The sequence below is a fragment of the Protopterus annectens genome, chromosome 9.part0 (assembly GCF_019279795.1).
Source record: "Protopterus annectens isolate FY-2018-M chromosome 9.part0, PAN1.0, whole genome shotgun sequence".
Taxonomy (NCBI): Eukaryota; Metazoa; Chordata; order Ceratodontiformes; family Protopteridae; genus Protopterus; species Protopterus annectens.
In genome coordinates, this window is record NC_056743.1 from 684,560,577 (window position 1) to 684,581,935 (window position 21,359).

Here is a 21,359-nt window from a genome sequence, read left to right on the forward strand (position 1 = left end):
CTGCCTCATTGGCTCCAAGTTTGGAACCTTCAGGAAAAATGACAATCTTCGGATGTGAAGGTTCAAAACAAAACGTCACCTCAGATCGGATCACCTCTAGGGTGCCGTCTCCTTTCTTGGAGTGTTCTCCAAGACACCACCATTCAAGGCCTTCATCCACAGCATCTTCGACTCGTTCATCAAAAAGTTTGACTGAATCCGACATGGACAGGATGATGAGGATGTTCCTGTCAACACAGATACAAATGGGGATTCTCCCAGCTCCGATCATATCAGGTCTGGAGACCTTAGTAAGTACCTCCCTCCAGCTCATTCTGTGCTCTGACCTGTGGTTTCGGTGTTGTCAGATCTGAAGGTTCCAGAGTCATTCACATTGGATCCAAAGATACAGATTTCTTCTACTCTGGTGGCGTATGCGCCTCTGAGCCTGAGGACTTCCAATGCTGTAGCATTGGCGCCATGTCCGAGGTGTTATAGTTGACTCTGAAGCTGTAGAAGTCGTCTCTTCCCTTTGGAGCCTCTGCATTAGCTCGGCTGACTCCCTCTTTAAGTGTTCTGCCTTCAGAGAGGAGAGTGCCTACAGTCCCTGTAAGCATGTTCTCTTGGAGCCATCAGTTTCCTTCTCTCCAGGGCATTTAGCATTCAAGGTAATGGAAAGAGCTTTCTGTATCCCTGAACTTCAGCTCCACTTTCTTTGGCACCAACTGCCCTAGCCCATTTGTCTCTGCATTTTGAGCCTCATTTACCCCTACCGCTGGGACAGCCAACCCAAGTTAGCTGCCAGGATACCCACCAGGGTATTCTGATTTCTGCTGACACTTCTGCGGAACATCCTACCAAGAAGTTCCCAGGAAGAGAAAGTGTAAAAAGAGGCACTTAGAATCTCCTCAAGAATCAGTCACTGAAGATACCAACTTTGATGAAGGGGAAGGGTCACCAGGATTACCAGCTGACAACATCTGATTTGGAGATATTCTTGAACTCCAAAGCAAAGGGTGGTTGGTCTCCCATCAACCCTTCTCAAGAGGAGTTGGTATTCCTGGAGGCTTTTGATGCTGGCGTGTCTACCTACTGGGTGACTCCACCCACTAATGAGCTCATTGATTTAGTCTCTCAGCAGGTGTGGAAGGAGCCTGATACTGTTGAACCAATACCCAAGAGCCCAGACAAGATCCTGGCACCACCTAAGGACAGCATCTATTGGAGCAAAAGAGTACCGGTTGATGCAGTGGTCATTGTGGCAGCCACCAAGAAGGAACTTACAAAACAGAGTTCCTCTTTCCACCCAACTATCAGGGAGTCTAGGGAATTGGGTAGATTTAGGAAGCGTGTTTATGCTTCAGCGACCTTTGCCTTTAGATCGCTGAATACCTGGCACATTTCACAAGACTCCAGAGGGATTTGAGGAGTTCCAGGAAGGCTGCACACTGAGTAACAGCTTGTTTCTAGCTCTCCCAGTGTGAAAACAGAAATTCAGCAGAGAAAGCCAGTAGACTTGTGTTTATTGGTGAATTTCAGTAACTGGCTAGTAAGTACACTGCCTGGATGCCAGGAATAAAGAAATGCAGAAACCTGGAAAAAAATCGGCTACAAAAAGTAAGGAGGAAACACTGACTAGGGAGAGTTCTGCAGCTGTTCAGCAAAAAGTAATACAACCTTCAGACATGACTTCCACTAACTTACAGGATGATGTAAGACAACTGCATACAGACCTGGCTAAAATAAACAAGTCACTGATAGAGTATATTAATGCAAATAACAAAAGGATGGAACATATGGAAGAAGCTTTAAACAGATATGCAGATGAGATGATAAAGCTGCAAAAATCAGAGGCTGAAATGCAGAAAAGGCTGGCTGAATATGAGACTGATCAGGAAGAGAGGTTTCAAAAATAATAGACTTTAAAGGACAGAGCACGTAGGGAAAACATGAGATTTTCAGCTATACCAGAGAAGCTGGAAGGAACAGACTGCATTAAATTTATGAAAGTGCAAATAAGAAACTGGACTGGTATTCCAGAGCAGAGCTTATTAGTTAAACGGGCACATCATGTGTATGCTCCAAATCTAACTATAAGAAAGCAACCTAGACCTTTATTAGTAAGAATGCAATCCTACCAGGAGAAAGAATTGATTTTGTCAAAACTGTGGCAGAAGGACAAAATACTAAAAGTAAGTGACAGCAGAATGTTTGTGGAGAATGATTACTCGTTGTATACCAGGCAAAAGAGAAGTAAATTCATCCCTCTGTTCAGAGAATGCCAAGACACAGGTGTGAGATTCAAACTGCTGTATCCAGCTGTCTTCAAGGTATTCTTCCTTGGAGGGACAAAATAATTTTTTGATGAAGTGCATGCAAAGGAAGAAATACAAAAGTTTTTCCAACAAAAACTGAGCTGTGAAACAGAAGAATATTTGGGTTCTCGCTCTTCTGCTAATAAAAACCACAGAGAGACCGCAACTGTGAATCCTTTTCCAGTATTTCAACAGAAAATGTTTGAGAGATGGAAGGAAGCACGAGAGTTGACTAGAAGAATTGAGAGTACGTTGGCAATAAAGCAGAGACAGGATTTGGGTGATGGAGAACAACAGTAATAAAATCATTAATTTAATGTGGGATTACAGTGCATTAATTATATTTGTGAAATATGACACAAGAAAATCTGGAAATATTGGACGTCTTCAAAATTTGTTTGCTGAGTGGGGGACTCGAGTATATGCCCTACTTCATGTTATCAATGTTCAGAAAAATGCTTTGGGGAGGGGAAGAGGGGAGAATGCTAACTGTAAGTAAACACTTTCTTTGCTTAATATTGAACCTGTGTTACATGGTTTTCTTTGCATGCTATTTTGGGTGTAATGGGGATTGTAAACAGGTGGTGTTTTTATTTTTCTCCCCCTTCCCTTTTTCTTCTTGTGCACTTTTGAGAAACATAGGCAATGTAATGATTAAAAAAAAGGGGGGGAAAGGGAGCCTGGTTCAAATTAATGTGATTTTTTTATTCTTGCATGGGGAAATGACTGATTAAGGACCTTTGTTTTAAAACAGAGAGCACGTAAATGAAAAAAGAAAAAACTGAATATTATAAGGCTTTTTCTTTTTTCTTTTCTTTTTTTTTTTTTAGCACTTGCAGATATGTTTACTAAGTAGCATTTCTGCAGCTGGTCTTCATACTTTCATGGAGACAATCTGATATGGAGACAGTCTGGTGGAAGGGGATTGGCTGAGGGAAAAGAAGAAAAATTAGCAGAGAATGGACTAGGACAAAATGTTCCCTGAAAATAATCGGGTTTTCCCTGGTGTGAAAACTTTAACGATAATACAAAACCAGTTACACTTGAAGTAAAATTCTCTCAGTTTATTTAAATGCAGTGGGGATATTAATATAAACAGATGCTCTTGTTTTTTTTCTTGTTCACCGTTCTCTCTTTTTCTTTGTTCGGGTTAGAGAAATGTAGGCATTGCAATGAAAAAACAATGAGGAGGGGATGAGATAGGTGAGAGCAGAATGGTCTGGTTAAGAGAGTATGACAAAAGAAAAATCTATGTGCTTTTTCCCATGCTTGCATAGGGAATTGACTGGGTAAAAAATGTAGGCATCATCCAGTAACAAGTTTATTACAGAGCATGTAAATGAAAAAGAATATCGAATATTGTTGTTTTTCTGTTAAACAAGGTACCCTTAGCAGTTTTGTTTATGGTTTGCATGTCACTAGAAGACAATTTGATAAAGAGAAATGGCTTGAAGAAAGTGTTTGCTGAAAGCATTCAAGTGTTTTCTCAACTGGGAGAGTTGCATAGATATAAAAAAAAAAAACAAATAGCACTTGCTAATAGCTCAGGCAGTACCATGCGTCTTAGCAGGACTAACCTTTCTTTTTGGTTAACTTTAGCCTGTATGTGTAGATATCAACTCAGAACTTACGTTGTTATTAGAAAGCAAAAACTTCAATATTTGAAGATGTACATAGTTTTGTGTGTTATTGTAAAGTTCATAGGTTTTGGGAGGGTTTTTTTTTAGGGGGTTGTTCTGTTTGAGGGCATTCAAAAAACAGCAAGTGGATATAACATGAAACAACTTTATAAAAGACCAACCTGCCGAACAATATATACATGTAACATAAAAGTTGGAACTAGACATTTAGCAAAACAGCATTTATATATAAAAGGTGGTAATAACTATATAAGAAAATTTTGCTTTCTGTAATTTTCTTTCAGTCTGAGTGGTCTTACAGATAAATATAAAAAAGAAAGAGTAGTGAACTGTATTAAAGATGTAGAGAGCAAATAAGCTGTGCTACAGGAGACACACCTGGAAAGAAATGAACATGTGAATTTGATAAAGTAAGGTTTTCAGGATGGGTTATTCAGCGGAATATTTCGGGCAAAGGAAAAGAGGAGTACTTATATTAATTGCAAGAAGAGTTCCATTAGTGATAGAAGAGGGGGAAAAAATAATAATGGAAGATACATAGTACTAAGGGGCTACTGGCTAGGGAGGAGGATTACACTGGCATGCATTTATATCCCCCCCTAAAACTGCTATAATGGAGGTTAAGAAAATTCTGGGAGAAATAATCGGCTTTCATCAAGGAATATTACTTATAGGTGGAGACTGGAATTTGGTTTGCAACAGTGAAGATGTGTCTGGGGGGCATAGAAGGGAAAATATATCAAGGGAGGGTAGATTTTTGAAGAAATTTATGAAAATGTTTGGCACGGAAGATGTGAATTTAGTACTAGGAGTTCGGGGGGAATTTATATTACTCACTGAGATGCAAAAACTGGGCTAGGCTAGATTTTATATCTCACAGGAATATGCGCATTTAATTGAAGGTCTTGAAACGTACCCAATAACTATTTCAGATCATGCACTGATAATAAAAATAAAAACGCAAGGTAATGAAATGAAAATGAGACGCTGGCACTTTCCCACCTACCGGTTGAAAAGAGAGAAATTTAAGGAATGAGTTGTGGAAATAATTCAGGAGCTACTAGAGAAGATAGATTTATCTTCTGAAAACATAGCTAAGGAGTGGGATAAAATTAAAGTGGAATGTAAAATTAGGTTGGAAATAAGAGAGATATGGTTAAACAGTAACAAGAATTATTTAGAGGGATTGACAAAGGTTAAAGTATTACAAAATAGGGGGAATCTCTCAAAGCAAGAAAAGGAGAAACTGCAGAATGCTAAAAACAAAATAAGGGATTACCTTGAAAATATGCACGAGTTTAGAAAGATTGCTGTTAAGCAACTGTGTTTTGATAATTCTAGAGCACAAAAACTTCTAGCACAACAACTCAGGCAACAACAAGTTGAAAGGGCAGTCACCAAGCTTAGGGAGCCTATAACAAGGAAGATAACAAGAGACCCTGTACAATTATTAGAAATATTGTGGAAATTTTATGAAAATGTGTATAAAACAGAGAAATATGGAAATCAAGAAAAGGTACAAATGGATATGTTTATGAAATAATTAAATGTGCCAAAGTTAGAGGTAGATGAGGCTCAATTACTAACAGGGTAGGAAGGAGTGACATAAAAATGTCTATGTATAACCAGTCTACAGGAAAGTCCCCAGGAGTAGACGGTGTTCCTGTGGAAGTTTGGAAGTTAGGAGGGAAAAAACTGATAAAGGTCTGGAAGGTTTTGTTTAACAGTATTTTAAGAGGAGGAGAAGTACCAGTATTCTGGAAAAGAAGGCAGTGATAACATTAATACCTAAACAGGCTAAAGATCCATCGTTTCCAGCTTCATGCAGGCCCATTTCAATTCTAAACCATGATTATAAAGTGTTTGTTTATAATGACTAAAAAATGGCAAAAGTGATACCAAAATTGATAGATATAGATAAGTGTGGTTTTGTGGAGGGGAGGCGAACATTTGACAGTGTTAACAGAATATTGATGATCCAGAGGGAAGCAGAAAGTAAGAAAGTATCACTTTTATTGGTGGGTCTTGATGACAGAGTAGACTGGGACTTTGAGCAGGACAATGGAAGCATTTGCTTTTCCTAATACAGTTATACTGTAAGGTTGATTAGAAGAATATATGAGGGATTGGAAGCGCAAATTAAAGTGGGTGGGGGCCTCTCCGATAATTTCTGTTTGAGTAGAGGAACCAGGCAGGGTTGTTCACATTCCCCTTTGTTGTTTGTGTTATATTTAGCTCCACTGACAAAGAAAATAAGGGACTCAGAACTTCAAGGATTTAATTGGTATAGTAGTCAGGAAAAGTTGGCTCTGTTTGCAGATGATGGTATTTTATACTTGACAAAACCAGAAAAGGACATTACAGTGTTGTGGAACATTTTAAGATAGTTTCATATCTTCTCGGGATACAAAATCAGTGAAACTAAAACAAAGGCAGTAGCGGTAAATTATGTACCCACATACAAATTGGTCCAACAATATCCATATTTATGGGGACATGATAAAATGAAGTATTTAGGAGTATGGATTAGAAATGACTCTGTGATGGCAGCTAAGGATATGTGGGAAGAGACTAAACAGAAGATAATACAAAAATTGAGAAACTTGGAAGTTTTGTTATATGGATATGGATACTAAGATACAAGCAATTAAAATGTGTTTAGTCCCTTTAGTCTTATACACAGGTCAGGCATACTTTTATCAACCCAGAGGAGAAGTTGTGGATAGCAATGAAAAAAGAGTTGAAGGATTTTATCTGGGAAGGGAAGACACCAAGGGTCAAGTGGGATAAGATGATTCTACCAAAAGAACAAGACTGACTAGGATTACCTAATTTGAGGGGGTATTTTAGAGCAACACAGTTAAGGCTGTTATACATAGCACAAGCAGAAAACTATAGTTCGAAGTGGAAAGGAACGACTCTGACACAGGGAGAAAGCTCAAGATAGCAGGAGAGATTGGGATTTTGTATGCAGACTCTTAAGGAGAACAACCTAAATCATACAGAGCATTATATTCATAAAATGTCAGGGAATATTACAAGAACCAAACCAGCACAAGAATGGACAAAAAATATTTTGCCAGTAGCGTTGACTGTGGTCAGGGATACAGATAATAGGCAAAAGTGGGCCAGAATTTATTGGAGAAAACTGGCAAAGGAACCAAGGTTATTGTAAGCAAATAACACTAGAAAGGAAAAGGTAAGAGAATGGGACGAGGCCAACTGGATTGCAGGTTAGAGATTGCCTTCCCTATCAAGGATTGGTATCAGAGTATAGGCAAAGAGAAAGAAATAGGGGGCTCCTAAATGAAAGACCAGCACTGGTAGAATTTTACTAGAATGTAGAACAGAAGCTGCCATTAAAAAGGGAATAATTAGTCAAGCATATAAAATATTGCATGATAATTATAAGATTCAATCAGAGGAGCTTAGAAAGGATTGGGAAGAGAGATTGGATAAGCAATTCACAAAGAGACAATGGGGGATATATGTATATCTTCCAAATATACAACAAAGTGTTTACTTGGGGTATAAAAATACCTATGTAGACTCCAAATAATTTTTCCTCAGGTGGTTAGCAAATGTTGGAGGTGTAACGAGTTAGAAAGAGGTAGTTGGAAACATATTTTTGGGAGTGTAATGAGATGGTGGACTTTTGGGATTCCCTGTAGACCACTCTATTGGAGATGCTGGGGTGAGCAGGTTGGATTGACTGGGGAGATTATTTGTTTGAGTTATGCTACAGATTTAGAATTGCCTAGACATAGTAAAGCCTTGCTGAGTTTTATTATGGTGGCTGCCAAAAAAGCAATTACTAGAAAATGGAAATCAAAATCTAGACCAGCTTTAGTAAAAGTAGTGAGTATAGTAACAGAGAGAAAACTGGAATTGGGATCTTTACAAAAGGGAAGGCACAAACTACATAGGAAAAAAATGGGAATTGTGGGAACAATATATGCTGAGCAGATACGAGGTTTAAGAGGCAAGATTTGAATGAGCCATATAATGCTTAACTGACAATGACTGGATGGTTTATAAATGATGTATAATCTTTACAACTGCATTTGTTTCAATGGTGTCTGTGATATAAACGGTTTGCAACTAAAGTGATATTTTGTACGTTTTTCATTTATATAAATGTAAGATTGTTTTTGTCATATGTGTAAACTTAAAGATGTTTGGGGAAAAAAAGACTCCAGAGGGATTTGATTAAAGAACTTCCCAAATCCCTCTCTGGGACCATAACCTCTGACACTGAGAGCGCTATTCCTTCTCAGATTGCTACCCTTCAGTCCATTTCCAATTCATCCATGAGGCTTATCTCTCCTGCAGCAGAAGGTACTATCTCATGGGTGGGAGATTCAGGTATTTCCATCAAGAGGCACACCTGTATGCTCTTGTGTGACTCTGCTGAACCCTTCAGAGCTTCCTTTGTCAATGCTACTTTTGATGGAAGTTCCCTTTTTTGGCTCTAAAGTGAAAGATAAACTCTCCAGGTATGAGCAGGAAGGAAAAACCCTGTTTGCTGTGGATGTATGATTTTTAACCCCTCAACAAACCTTTTCTAGGAATCAATGAGGGGGTCAAAAGATGTGGTTCAGAAAATCCCAGGGTCCCTTCCAAGATTCACATGGAGATAGTTCCCCCAGAGGCAGAGATGGAACTCTAATGGAAGACACTGCCCTCATGGCTGAGGGTGTCAGCAGAAGCAAGGATCATGAGATTTTCTCTGACTGATTCTTCCAGTGATCCTGAAAGGAGGGCTGACTGTCCTTCTTTGGAGAAGGTTGGGGGTAGTTTATCCTTGCTCCAGAGAGCTTGGTTAAAAATTACAAAAGTTTCATAGGTGTAGAAGATAATAACCAGATATTATCCTACCTTTTTTCCCATCCACCTCCTCTGGTTTCAAAGAAAATCCCCTGATGTTCTACCCAGTCAGAGGGAGGCAGCGGTACTAGAAGCAAGCAAGCTGCTAGAAGAGAGTCATCCAAGAGGTTCTCCCCAAACCAGGGAGAGTCCAGAACCTACTCAAGATTCTTTTTAATGCCAAAGAAGACAGGAGACTGGAGATCAATTTTGGATCTCAGCAATCTGAATCATTCAATTCAGTACACAAAGTTCCAGATCGTGTCAGTTCAGTCCATTCTGCCTTTTCTGCACACGGACAACTGGATGTGCTCAGTAGACTTTCAGGATGTGTACTATAACTTAAAAATGAACAGATGATCCAGAAGGTACTTACGCTTCCGGCTGGGAGCCAATCATTACCAATTCACAGCAATTCCCTTTGGCCTCACCACAACCCCCATGGTATTCCCCAAGTGTAGGGAAGTAGTAGCAGCTCACTTGTGTCTGCAGGGATTCTGGGTCTTTCCATACTTAGATGACCAGCTCATTATCACTCTAACCAGGCTTCAGCTGGTACAAGCACGAGACCAAGTGTTACAGACTTGTTCAAATCTTGGAATAACCATCAGTTACAACAAATCACACCTTCAACCATCTCAGACTTTGGAGTTCATAGGAGCAATATTCAATACATTATCAATGGTAGCATCTCTTTCTCTTTCAGGAGTACAAATGATAAGGAATCAGGTTGAAAAATACTTTGCAGTTCCAGAATTTCAGCCTGGTTGATTCTGCAAGCCCTGGGATCAGTGTCAGTGGCTATAATTTTAGTTCCCTTAGCAAGATATCACATGAGAATTCTGCAATGGATACTGCAAGCACAATGGTCAGTTCACTCTCAACCCATATCAACAAAGATAAGAATAACTCCAGTATGCAAACGGTATCTTTCCTTGTGGATGCATTCACAACAATGGTTGCAAGGTCATCCTTTCATTCTTCGTCAGCCCAAGGCTGTAGTGACCACAGAAGCTTCCCAGATTTGGGGGGTATTTTCTGGGGAAGACAGTCCAAGGCACTTGTTCTCCCGAAGAGACCAACTTGCATGTCAGTGTTCTGGAAATGAGAGCAGTGCTTTTGGAGTTGCAAGCATTCCAAAACTCTCTCCTTCTCTGAACAACTTGAGATCCAAACTGACAGCATGTCAATAGTTTGGTACATCAACAAACAAGGGGAACCAGATCTTATCCCCTGTGTCGAGAAGCCCTGAGGATGTGGCAACAGCAAATTTTTCCAACTGTTTTCTAATTGCAATGCATATTCTGGGGAAGTCCAACATGATGGGAGACTAACTGAGCAGGTCCATCTTACTGCCTCATCAGTGGTCCCGCAACAGGAAAGTGACAGACATGATTTTCTGTCAGTGGGGCCAGCCTTGCTGTGATCTTTTTTGCATCTCACCTAAACAAGTTCAGCAGCTTCTTTACACAAATCCCTTCACTAGGGGAGTCACCGAGGGGTGCTGTACTCCACGCTTGTCACCCCCCCCCGGGCTTCTCTATGCTTATCCACCAACTCCTTAAATTCCCAAATTCCTTCTGAAAGCAGCCAAGTTGAAGAACAAAGTTATCATCATTGCAACTTACTGGCCTCAACAAATTTGGTTTACCTTCCTTTGGCCTCATCTTCTGTACCCACCCTGGATTCTGGATCCAACTCCAGACCTTATGACTCACCCGACAGGCATGGTTCCACCTGGGCAGCTCAGATTTCAAGCTGACTGCATGGTTTGTCCATTTCCATTAACAGCCAGGCTACCTATGCTCTCTTCTGTTCTGTACTGTTATCTTCCCATAAACCCTCTGCGAGGAAACTACAGAAGTAAATGGAAATAATTTGTTTATTGGGCAGAGTAGAATCAGGTGGACCCCTTCTCAGCCCTGATTCAGTCTGTTCTTGATTTTCTAACGAGTTTATTTAATGAGGGGACTAGTTTATTGACTGTTAAAGTTCAACTCAGCTATCTGTAACTTTCATGTTGGGTTTCAGAATACATCCCGGACTTTCTCTAAACTGTGCAAAGCCTTTTAGAAAGGTACCCTTCTACTTAGACCTCCTTATAAAGATCCTATACCACCATGGGATTTAAATTTGGTACCTTATACTTTAAGACATTTCCCCATTGAACTTGCAGCTAAATGTAATTAAAAACGTTTGTCCTGAAAAACTGTCTTTTTAATTGCAATAACATCTGCTAGAATAATTTTGGAACCTCACGCATCATCTTCTAAGCCCTCGTACTTGATTTTCCACAAGTATAGGGTCACTTTATGTACCAATGCTTCCTTTCTACCTAAGGTGTTGTCAGAATCCAACATTAATAGGACCATTAACCTGACAGTATTCTTCCCAAACTTTATAAATAAAGGAGAATATGTGATGTTCATCGTGTTTCACTGTTGCAGTCATTACACTTGGGTTATCCTGCTGGCAGGCTACCCGCAGTCGGCCTGAATTCCAAAGTCCTGGTCCGGCGTCTGTTGCTGTCGCCTCTTCCCTGATGTCAGTGCGCCAGGGGTATAAAAGATGCAGCCGACGCCATTTTCCCCAAGCAAAAGCAGTTCGCAAGTGCTGGTCGGCCGACTCCTGAGATTTTCAAAATCGAATTTTAGATCCGAAGTCATCAATAAAGCTAAGTACCCTGTTGAGGAAACTTTTTTTCTTGCTCCAGACCGATGTCAGAAAAAGTTAACAATTGTATTTCTTGTGGGAAGCAAATACCTCATAAGGATTTTCATTCTTAACTGTATTCCTTGCCTAGGCCCTGATCACGACGTTGCTAGCTGTCGGTTTTGTGCTAGATTTAACCAATGCACTATTAAGCATCGGTACGATTTTTCCTTTCATTACTTTGGCTGAAGGTTTAATTATATAATGCCGTCGGAACAGCTGACGACTGGAGTTTATAAAAAGCTCAAGGAAAAGGACAGGCATCCAAGGTCCAAAACCGACGACGAGGCCTCTGCTAGGCCAGTCGCCGGTTCTCAGTAAGGCACTTTCGCAGCCCCTGATGCCCGCTACCTCAGAGCCACAGGCCGCTTCCGACTCCCACGTGGAGACAACTAGGCCTCTGGATACTCAAGGTACTGGACACTCAGAACCTATTCCCTCAGATGGGTCCGGAGCCACTGAACAGGCATCAGCTTCTGAGGGTGTTTTCAGACCTGCACAGTTGTATGTCAAGCCAACCTCAGCTTCCAAGGCAAAGACTAAAACAGCTTTAAAGACAAAGAAGCAAGTACAGCATTCTCCTGGACAGACTTCATGCCTAAGAAACAGATGCTTAAAATGGCCGAAGACCTAATTACTTTGATCAGGGATTCCCATCCTCCTCCTGATGAGGCCTAGGCAAGACGCAGAGTATGATTCTTGTGATCAGGTTTCCATTTCCTCGGACTCCTCTTCAGAACAGGGATACTCTCTTCCTCCCTATGAGGATTCTGATGCTGAAGAATCTATTCCTTCAGCCTCTCCTCCTGAGGATTACTCTTTTGGGGAAACCCTGTATACCTTGAGGGAGCATTTTCACTGGGAGAGCCAAGATTACTCAGAATCTAAGAAAAGGCTCAGAGACTTTCTTTTACTGTCTCAGCATAGACCTCTTGCTATTCCACCTGTTCTAGACATTGTAGATGGTGTATTTTCAGAGTCCGGTCTGTCTCCTGACTCTTTTCCCCCTGCACCTGTTAAGCCAGACAGATACTACAGGGTTCCAGATTCTCATAAATTTCTATATAAAAACCCTGCTGCTGACCCAGAAACTATATCTCAGGGTCTGAGAGGGGTCAAGGCTTCCACTGCAAAAAACCCTGTCCCCTCTGATAGGGATTCTAGGGCACTGGACAGATGGGGGAAAAAAGTTTACACTTCTGCTACCTTGGCTGTAAGTGCTTTAAATTGTCAGTTTCATATGCTTAAATATCAGCAATACTTAACGTCACTGCTAAAACAGAAAATGTTGACAAATTCTGAATGTTCTGAAAACAAGGAAATGCAGGATTTATTGCATGCACCTAAACAAGTGGGAAAGCATACTTTGCAGTGTGGTTTTGATTCACTGGAGGCCTCTTGCAGGGCCGCTGTTACAGGTTTTGTCATTAGAAGGCATGCTTCGTTAAAGGAACAGAATCTGCCTGATCATGTTAAAGCAAAATTATTGGATGCTCCATTACAGCATGATACTTTGGTGTTAAGGCAGAAGAGGTGTTGAAGAAAATGGAGGATAAAGCGAAATTTATGCAGACTGTAAAGGATTTCGTATGGGTACAGCCACCCAGATTTAGCAGGAACTGGCCTAAGAATTGGTCCTTTCCAGTGTTAGACAGGCCACAAAGAGGCAGATACAGACGCCCTAGAGGTAGACCCCAGCCCCAAGGCTCATACAGGCCTAAACAATGGGGTGCTTCTACCTCCAAAAGCTGAGAAGACTAATCACAGCCATATAGGAAACAGTCAGAATGACTTTCCTCTGCCATTGCCAAGCATTTATCTTTTGGCAGCACCCTTAGGGGGAAAGCTAGCACTTTTTCACAAAATTGGCACATGATCACCCAGGACAAATGGGTCTTGAATATAGTCTCTCAGGGCTACAGGTTCCACTTTCACACCCTTCCAAAGACAAAAGGTATGCCAGACCTGCCACACAATCAATGGGCAGAGGCACAAAAGCAAGTATCATCTCTCGTGGACATGAGGGCTATTCAGCGAGTACAACAGCAAGAGCAGGAACAAGGATTTTACTCAAGACTTTTTTTATTACCCAGAAAGGACAAAGCCTGGAGACCAGTACTGGACCTGTCTATTCTAAACACTTTTCTGGACGTTCCAAAATTCAAAATGTTGACTCTGCAGCAGCTTCTGCCCATGCTGGGCAAGAAGGCTTGGCTTGTAACTTTGGACCTCAAAGAGGCATACCTGCATGTCCCAATCAGACAATATTGCAGAAGATACCTCAGATTCATAGCTGGTTCAATGCACTACCAATTCTCTGCACTGCCCTTTGGCTTATCTACTGCGCCCAGGGTCTTCACAAAATGCCTAGCACCAGTAATTGCATTTTGCAGACAGAGGAATTCAAATATATCCCTACTTGGACGACTGCCTTATTCAAGCAGAGAACAAAGACATTCTACTGAAGCATCTGGCATTTGTAAAAAGATTACTAATTTGCCTAGGGTACACAGTAAACGAAAAGAAATCAAAACTAGTACTCTCTCAAGAGATAATATTCCTGGGTGCAAGCTTAAATACAACTGCCCAGATGGCTTGTCTCCCACCAGACAAACAAAGGCAACTGACTTCTTACTTCAAAAAGATGGCAACAAAGACCCAGTTATCTGCAAGGAAAATTCTGCAGGCTTTGGGCTTCATGGCATCCTGCATTCTGCTAATTCCATATGCAAGACTGCATATGAGGAAGCTACAATGGTATCTAAAAAGTGTTTGGACTCAACATTGCCACAGCCTGGAAACATTAATTGCCCTCATTCCCTGCCTGCAACAGGAGTTTCAATGGTGGGCATAGGCCTGTCACCACAACAAGGGACAGCCATTCACTTTACCCACAGCCAGGCAGACACTAACAACAGATGCATCAGATTATGCCTGGGGGGGCTCACATGGCAGGAAAATGTATTCAGGGCACATGGCCCGCAAGCCAAATGCATCTTCATATCAATCAAAAAGAGATGCTAGCTGTACAGAATGCCCTGACAGCCTTCAAGGATCTACTCCATCCAGGACAACTGCTGATAAAGACGGATAATACTACAGTCATGTGGTACATAAACAAGCAAAGAGGCACACATTCCTACCCCCTCTGCAGACAAGCCATGACTTTGTGGAACACAGCACTGACGTATCAAGTACACCTGCAAGCACAATTCCTGCCAGGAAAGACAAATACTCTGGCAGACGAACTAAGCAGAAACCTCATGGACCCTCACGAGTGGAAACTAGACCCACAAGTCTTTAGCATGATAACAAGGAAGTGGGGATGCCCAGACATAGATCTATTTGCCTCCCCTCACAACTGCCAACTACAGAGATTCTGCACAAGGACTTATCACAAACAAGCATGGAAAGTGGATGCTCTATCATTCAGCTGGAAAACCCTTACAGTATATGCCTTTCCTCCACTGCCTCTCCTCCCCAAGGTACTCCTAAAGGTCAGACAAGAGAAGCTAAAAATGATACTGATTGCCCCAGACTGGCCACGCCAGCACTGGTATCCAATCCTAAAGAGCTTGTCTCAAGGCCCAGCCTGGACATTACCTCAAATTCCTCATCTACTCACCCAACAAAACAATCGGATCCTGCACAGCCAACTCAGAACACTAAATCTAGCTGTATGGTGGATAATATAACCACTCAGAACACACCTCTCTCTAAAGCAGTTACGGATGTTATTTTGGAGGCCAGGAGGCCCAGCACCAGAAAATCTTATGCAGAAAAATGGAAGAGATTCTGTGCTTAGAACCAGGCACAAGGAATTGACACGCTTGTACCAAATATTCCTCAGATTTTACAATACTTAACTGAGATGCTGGACAAAGGCCTATCCTTCTCATCAATTAAGATCCATGCCTCTGCCATTTCAGCTCATTACAATATGGACCCACCTATGTTTTCACATCCACTGCTAAGGCAGTACCTCGGAGGGGCCAAAAACATAAGACCCCCAAGGAGAGCACCAATACCTGCATGGGACCTCAATTTTTGTCTTGGAAAAGCTCACACTGCCTCCTTTTGAGCCAGCCAATACAGCAGAGATAAAATTCTTATCATGGAAACAGCTCTGCTCCTAGCAATAACTTCAGCAAGAATAGTCTCAGAGTTACAGGCATTGATGGCTGTGGAACCTTTTATTATTTTCCATCCGGACAGGGTTTCTCTAAGGACAAACCCAACATTTAAGGTAGTGTCCAATGTGGCTTTTAACCAAACCATTCATTTACCTACCTTTTATCCAAACCCACAGAATAAAGGGGAGAGACTTCTGCATTCTTTGGACATACACAGACAGCTACACTTCTACTTGGACAAAACTAAAGATTTCAGAAAGACTGAGCAACTTTTAGTGGTATTTGCTGCAGGATCGCAAGGAAAGGCTATTTCAAAGCAGACTATTTAAAAATGGATAGGCCACTGCATTCGTTTCTGCTATTCACAACATGGCAAATCAGTGCCTAAGGGCATTAGGCCACATTCAACCAGAGCGGCAGCCACTTCAGCAGCCTTCCTCAGAGGAGTACCAACCAAGGATATTTTGGAGGCTGCAACTTGGACTTCAGTGCACACTTTTACAAAGCACTACCACTTACCTCTTTACTCTAAATCCAGAGCAGGCTTTGCCACTGCTGTTCTGCAGGGCCTCATAGCCACTCCTAATTCTATTTAGGCCCAGCCACCCAACCTCAGCTTTAGGATTCAACCCAAGTGTAATGACTGCAACAGTGAAACACAATGAACATAGTACAGTTGTATACCTACCATAAATGTAGATGTTAGAGTGTATTCACTGTTGCAGTCCAGGTTACCCTCCAACCATCCCCCTTTCATTGCTGGGACTTGTCTGTACTTCTCTATTCTATACAACCTATGTGGTGTATTTGCTGTAGACGATGGTAATGTTTGTTAGTGCATGCTTTTTTATAAGCAGAATTTTTAGCCTACCCTTTTGGGGGCACCTGACATCTGGGGCAAGAAAAACTGAAGAAAATGGTGTCGGCTGCATCTTTTATACCCCTGGCGCACTAATGTCAGGGAAGAGGCGACAGCAACCGACGCCAGACCAGGACTTTGGAATTCAAGCTGACTGCGGGTAGCCTGCCAGCAGGATAACCCAAGTGTAATGACTGCAACAGTGAATACACTCGAACATCTACATTTATGGTAGGTACGCAACTGTACTTTACGCTTACTGGATGTTCATAGACAGTTACCTTTCTACCTACACAGAACAAAACAAATTAGAAAGACAGACCAGCTGTTTGTCTCCTTTGCACATAACAAGTTGGGCAAATCAGTTAAGTGGTAGCTCTAGCTGACAGAGTGCATTTTATTTGTCTACAGCAAATTGGATCTTCCCTTACCTAAACCACTAAAAGCTCACTCAACCAGATCTATGGCTACTTCCACTGTATTCCAGTGTAGAGCATCCATGGACGATATTTGTGCGGCTGCAACTTGGTCAAATCCACATACCTTTATCACTCTACAAACTTGATCTGGTCTCAAGGGGAAGAGCAGCCTTCGGCTCAGCAGTACTCAGGAATATCCTTCTTTAGAGTCCACCAAGGAATTCGGCTAGCTGGGGTCTCTGTCACATACATTGAGTAATGAATGAAAATTAGCAACATCAGATAAAGAAGTTACGTACTTACCAGAACGTTCCATCTGTGTTGTCCATTTTCATTCTTCCTCAACTTCCCACCCTCCATCCCACACCATTTCTCACAAATTACTTCTGGAGAAATGAGACTCTTAGGGACAACATATATGTGCCTTTTGTTGAACTCGTTATGATAGCTTTTTTATAGTTTCTATCTCTCTCAAGCTGCAAATATGATCTGAGGGACATTGGGGTTAGTGCATTGTGGGTAAGAAAGGAGCTTGAGAGTTTGTCAGGAGTCATGAGCTAGTGTAATGGCCGGGTCTGATCCAAACCCATACCTTGAGGAAGAATGAAAATGGACAACACAGATGGAATGTTATGGTAAGTACATAACTTTTTTTAACCACTTTTTTTTTTTTTTTTTTTTTACATTATCAGTATTTTCCGGTGGGAGGAATGCTATTTTAGACATTCGGTGAGGTTGCTGCCATACTGGAAGTCTCAGATGCTACAGCAATTTTGATATCTTTTTCCCTTTAACATTGTAGACTGTAGGGCAGCTTCTTTGCCAGACTTCCCTAATTTAGTTACAGACCCTTCCTCTCTGGGCTGTGTTTAAGGTCCAGTCCTTTCCAAGCCATCAGTTTTGGCACCAATATCAGTGGCTTTTTCAATGTTAATGTCTTTTATCTTGACAGGTCTGTATATCCGTAGAGCTATTGGCTTTAGGGCTTCAGCCTTAGCCTCTTCAGGGTTAGTCCTTGTGTTGGTGTCAAGGTTAAATGTCTTGGGGTTGGCCTTAGTCCTCTTAGACTTGAGGCCAAGTGTTCCATCCATGAACATGAACATCAATGCCTGATAATTGGGGCAGTTGACCTTGACTGAAACGTTGGCAAGCTTCTTGGTCTTTTGTGTTAAGTTAGTCCCATCAACCTTGACCTCAGTCCAGACGTTCTGTCTCATTTTCAGGGCTGACTTTGAATTTTCTAGAATTCCCAGATGCAATGGCCCCAGTCTAAGATCTGGGGCTGCATCAGGTTTCATCCCCTGCATAAGCCCATTCACAAGGTAATTCATGCCTTGGCTCACTTAAATCTATCCTGTGCTTCATCTGCATTTTCCCATCCCCTCCAGGAATGAGGGTCTTGAGAGCCTTCCCAAGGTGTCAGTCGCATGTCTGGCAAGCAGTCTTTGTCCTCTTTTTGCACATTCTATTGAGGAACTGCAAGATGGGCTGAGTGTTAAAGGAAGCACATCGACTCCCTAATAGAGTGCCCCACCCTGGAAGTGTATTTTTCCCATGCCCCCTGTTGATGGCAACATTGGGAACTACTAGGGTTAAGGTTAAATGGCCCCAGGAAAGAAACCCTCAGAATGTGAGGCCATCATGGCAGAGGCTTTCCATTCAGCCAGCTCTTCCTGGTTGTTGGTTCCACATATGAAAGAGTTGGTTAAGTGAAAGTGTGTGGAGGAGCCCAGATGTGGTGGCTGCCATCCCTCTGCATCCTTTGTGGAGGAGCCCAGATGTGATGGCTGCCATCCCTCTGCATCCTGATAAGCTTCTCTGTTCTCTAAGAACTTGTCCCATCTGGTCACAGAATCCTCTGAGGACTTTATTGTGGTTTTGGTTGCGTTTTAGAAGTTTCTAGAGCCTCAATCAAAGGCTGTTTCACCCCCAACAAGGAGCCTTATACCTTGGACAAATTTGGGAATTGGGTGTTCTCAGCCTGTACCTTTACCTTGGGAGCTGTGCACTACTTAATTCGTATGGAGAGATTCCAGAGAGACTTACAGGACCAGGCAGACTCTGGGGTACTTGCCATATTCTGACATTAAGTCCCAACCTCAGTCCTGTCTGCATCCAGCACTGTTATTACCCATACCATCTGTTTTTACCCAAAGAATGATAGTTTGTACTCAGGAGTGGCAGGTTCCAGCCTTACAGTTCACATTCATGTCTAGCTGCATGTGACGTAGTTTGCTGTACTCATGAAAGCCTATGTTTTGAATGCTGCCTTTGATGCCTGTTTGCTATTTGGAGAGGCAGTGAAACAAATTAGAGAAGCCAGAGGGTGAAAGCACCACAATCTCAAAGGTTGGTAAAATTCCAGGCTTCTCAGTTCTGTTCACTGAGACTGATTGTAGTCTACTGTAATTTTGATTTCAGGGTTCCCAGTATGACATCTTTCAAGGTTTTGCAAACATCGCAGTAGTTATGATTTCTAGAAACAGCGTGCTCCCATAGGAATGGGGTTGTTAGCAAAGCAGTCGGGGCTCACAAGGTCGTCCTGTGGGAGGACAGTTCTTGAATACCTGAGGGATTTCCTCACTGCTCCACTCTAGAGGCAATTGGGGGGGGTCACCTGTCTCTGTCTGAAGTGAAAGGCCATCACATATGAAATGTGGGTAATTACTATTATTTCTAGATGATATTCCATTCCATTTTTGTGCTTCTCCAACTACAAAGGTCAAGGGTCTTCCCTTACCTAGATGACTAGCTCCAAGCAGCCACAATCATGCTTCATTCTATTTTTGTCCCTGGGCATAATGATTAGTATTTCAATTCACATGTGATGCCCACTCAGAAAATTACATTCATAGGCTACAGTCTGAATACTCTGACTTGCTGATAGATTCATGTGTAGCCACTCTACAGTTGACAGTACAATCACAATAGCGTTGCCCTAGCCTCTCCCTGCCTTCATCAGGGCTTGATGGCTTCTACAGTTTTCATAGTTCCACTTGTGAGACTGTTCATGTAGTTGTGTCAGTGGCAAAACAAGTAGCACACTTGCCTTTGATGTTGAAAGGTCAGAAGGTTCAGAGTTCTTTTCCCACACTAGATACTTGGATTAAAGTTTTCCAGTACTGACACTGCAGTGCAGTATAAGGATGATGCTATACTCTGAAGTGTGGTATCCTTAAGATGCAGTGTTAAACTCAGGTTCCATCTACTTGAGATCCCATGGCACATTGAAAAAAAGAGTAGGGAAAGTTCTCTGCTCTGTTGTCCTAGCTAAATATCCCCTAGTCAGTGTGAACACCACCTCAGGTCTGCCCAGAAAAAGAGAACACTAGCCTAGTGAGAGTAACACAGTCAACAAAGAATGGATGAGTAAGTAAATCAGTCAGTAAGGGTCCTTCAGTGGACTGTCAAGGCACAGTAGAATACACTGCTAGAGTCTTTAGGTACTTCTGTAAAGATTACTAGGAAAGTTAAGGATCATCTTAGTTGTAAGAAATAAGGCATTCCAGCACTCCCCTGCCATCTTATGATAATTGATATCCAACCTGACAACATGCTAGTGGGTTTAGTATATCAACAAGCTTCAGTGGGTACTCAGTGCTGCTCCTTTTTTCAACTGGCCATGAGAATTTGGGATTGGGTTCTTGCCTCCATCTTCCTCATTGCAACCCATATTCTCGGTTGAGCCAAGTCTCTTGTAATAAGACTTATTGGATGTCTCCTGATGTGACCTTGAGTAGTCTCTCAATCCTACAACAGCTTGAACTTTTCTTTTCTCTTCACCAAGGAAACCTCCTTTCCATCCCTGTCTAACAACAAATCCAGCAATTACTTTTCCCTTATCCCCTTCCTTGGGAGGATTCTATAAGAATGCTATGTTCCAAAGGTGGCCCGCAGGACTTCTTTATGCCTTTCTCCCCATACTCCATTAGCCTGACATTTCTATGGAAGCCATTCCAGTAAATACAGACTCTGTTTGTTAAGGCAGAAGACAAATTATTTATTACAGAATATTAAGTGCTTTCATCTATACCTCCATACTTAGACTTCATCAGAACAACTTTAAACAGACATTTACGCTTCTTATGTACATATTTTTCAAATAATTTAGCCAATCATATTTTAATTACCTAAATACCAACATGTCATTTCTTCTATTGAATTTAAAAAATGTAAGTATACGTTAAATAGTTCTCCTGAGGCAACTGCTTGGCTTGATGGTCCCCACCCTTCCAAAACCTGCGGACTTGCCTCTTGTGCATTCCCTCAGCGCTACTCTAAAGAGAAATTCAGGACTGAGGGTTAACTAGTGTATGTTTTTTTATTTATTTATTTTATTTGTTTTTATTTTATTTGCAGTTTGTTTACCAGGATGGTCCATTGGGCCATGAGGAGGCCATTTTCAATGGAGTCCTGGGGAGAAAAGCTCCAAAAAA

General features: G+C 41.7%; 1 protein-coding gene across 2 annotated transcripts in view; it reads left to right on the forward strand.

Moving 5' to 3' along the window:
- The window catches only part of CCHCR1 (coiled-coil alpha-helical rod protein 1), a 673,784-nt gene that overhangs the window by 176,006 nt on the left and 476,419 nt on the right, over positions 1–21,359 (forward strand). The window lies entirely within an intron of this gene.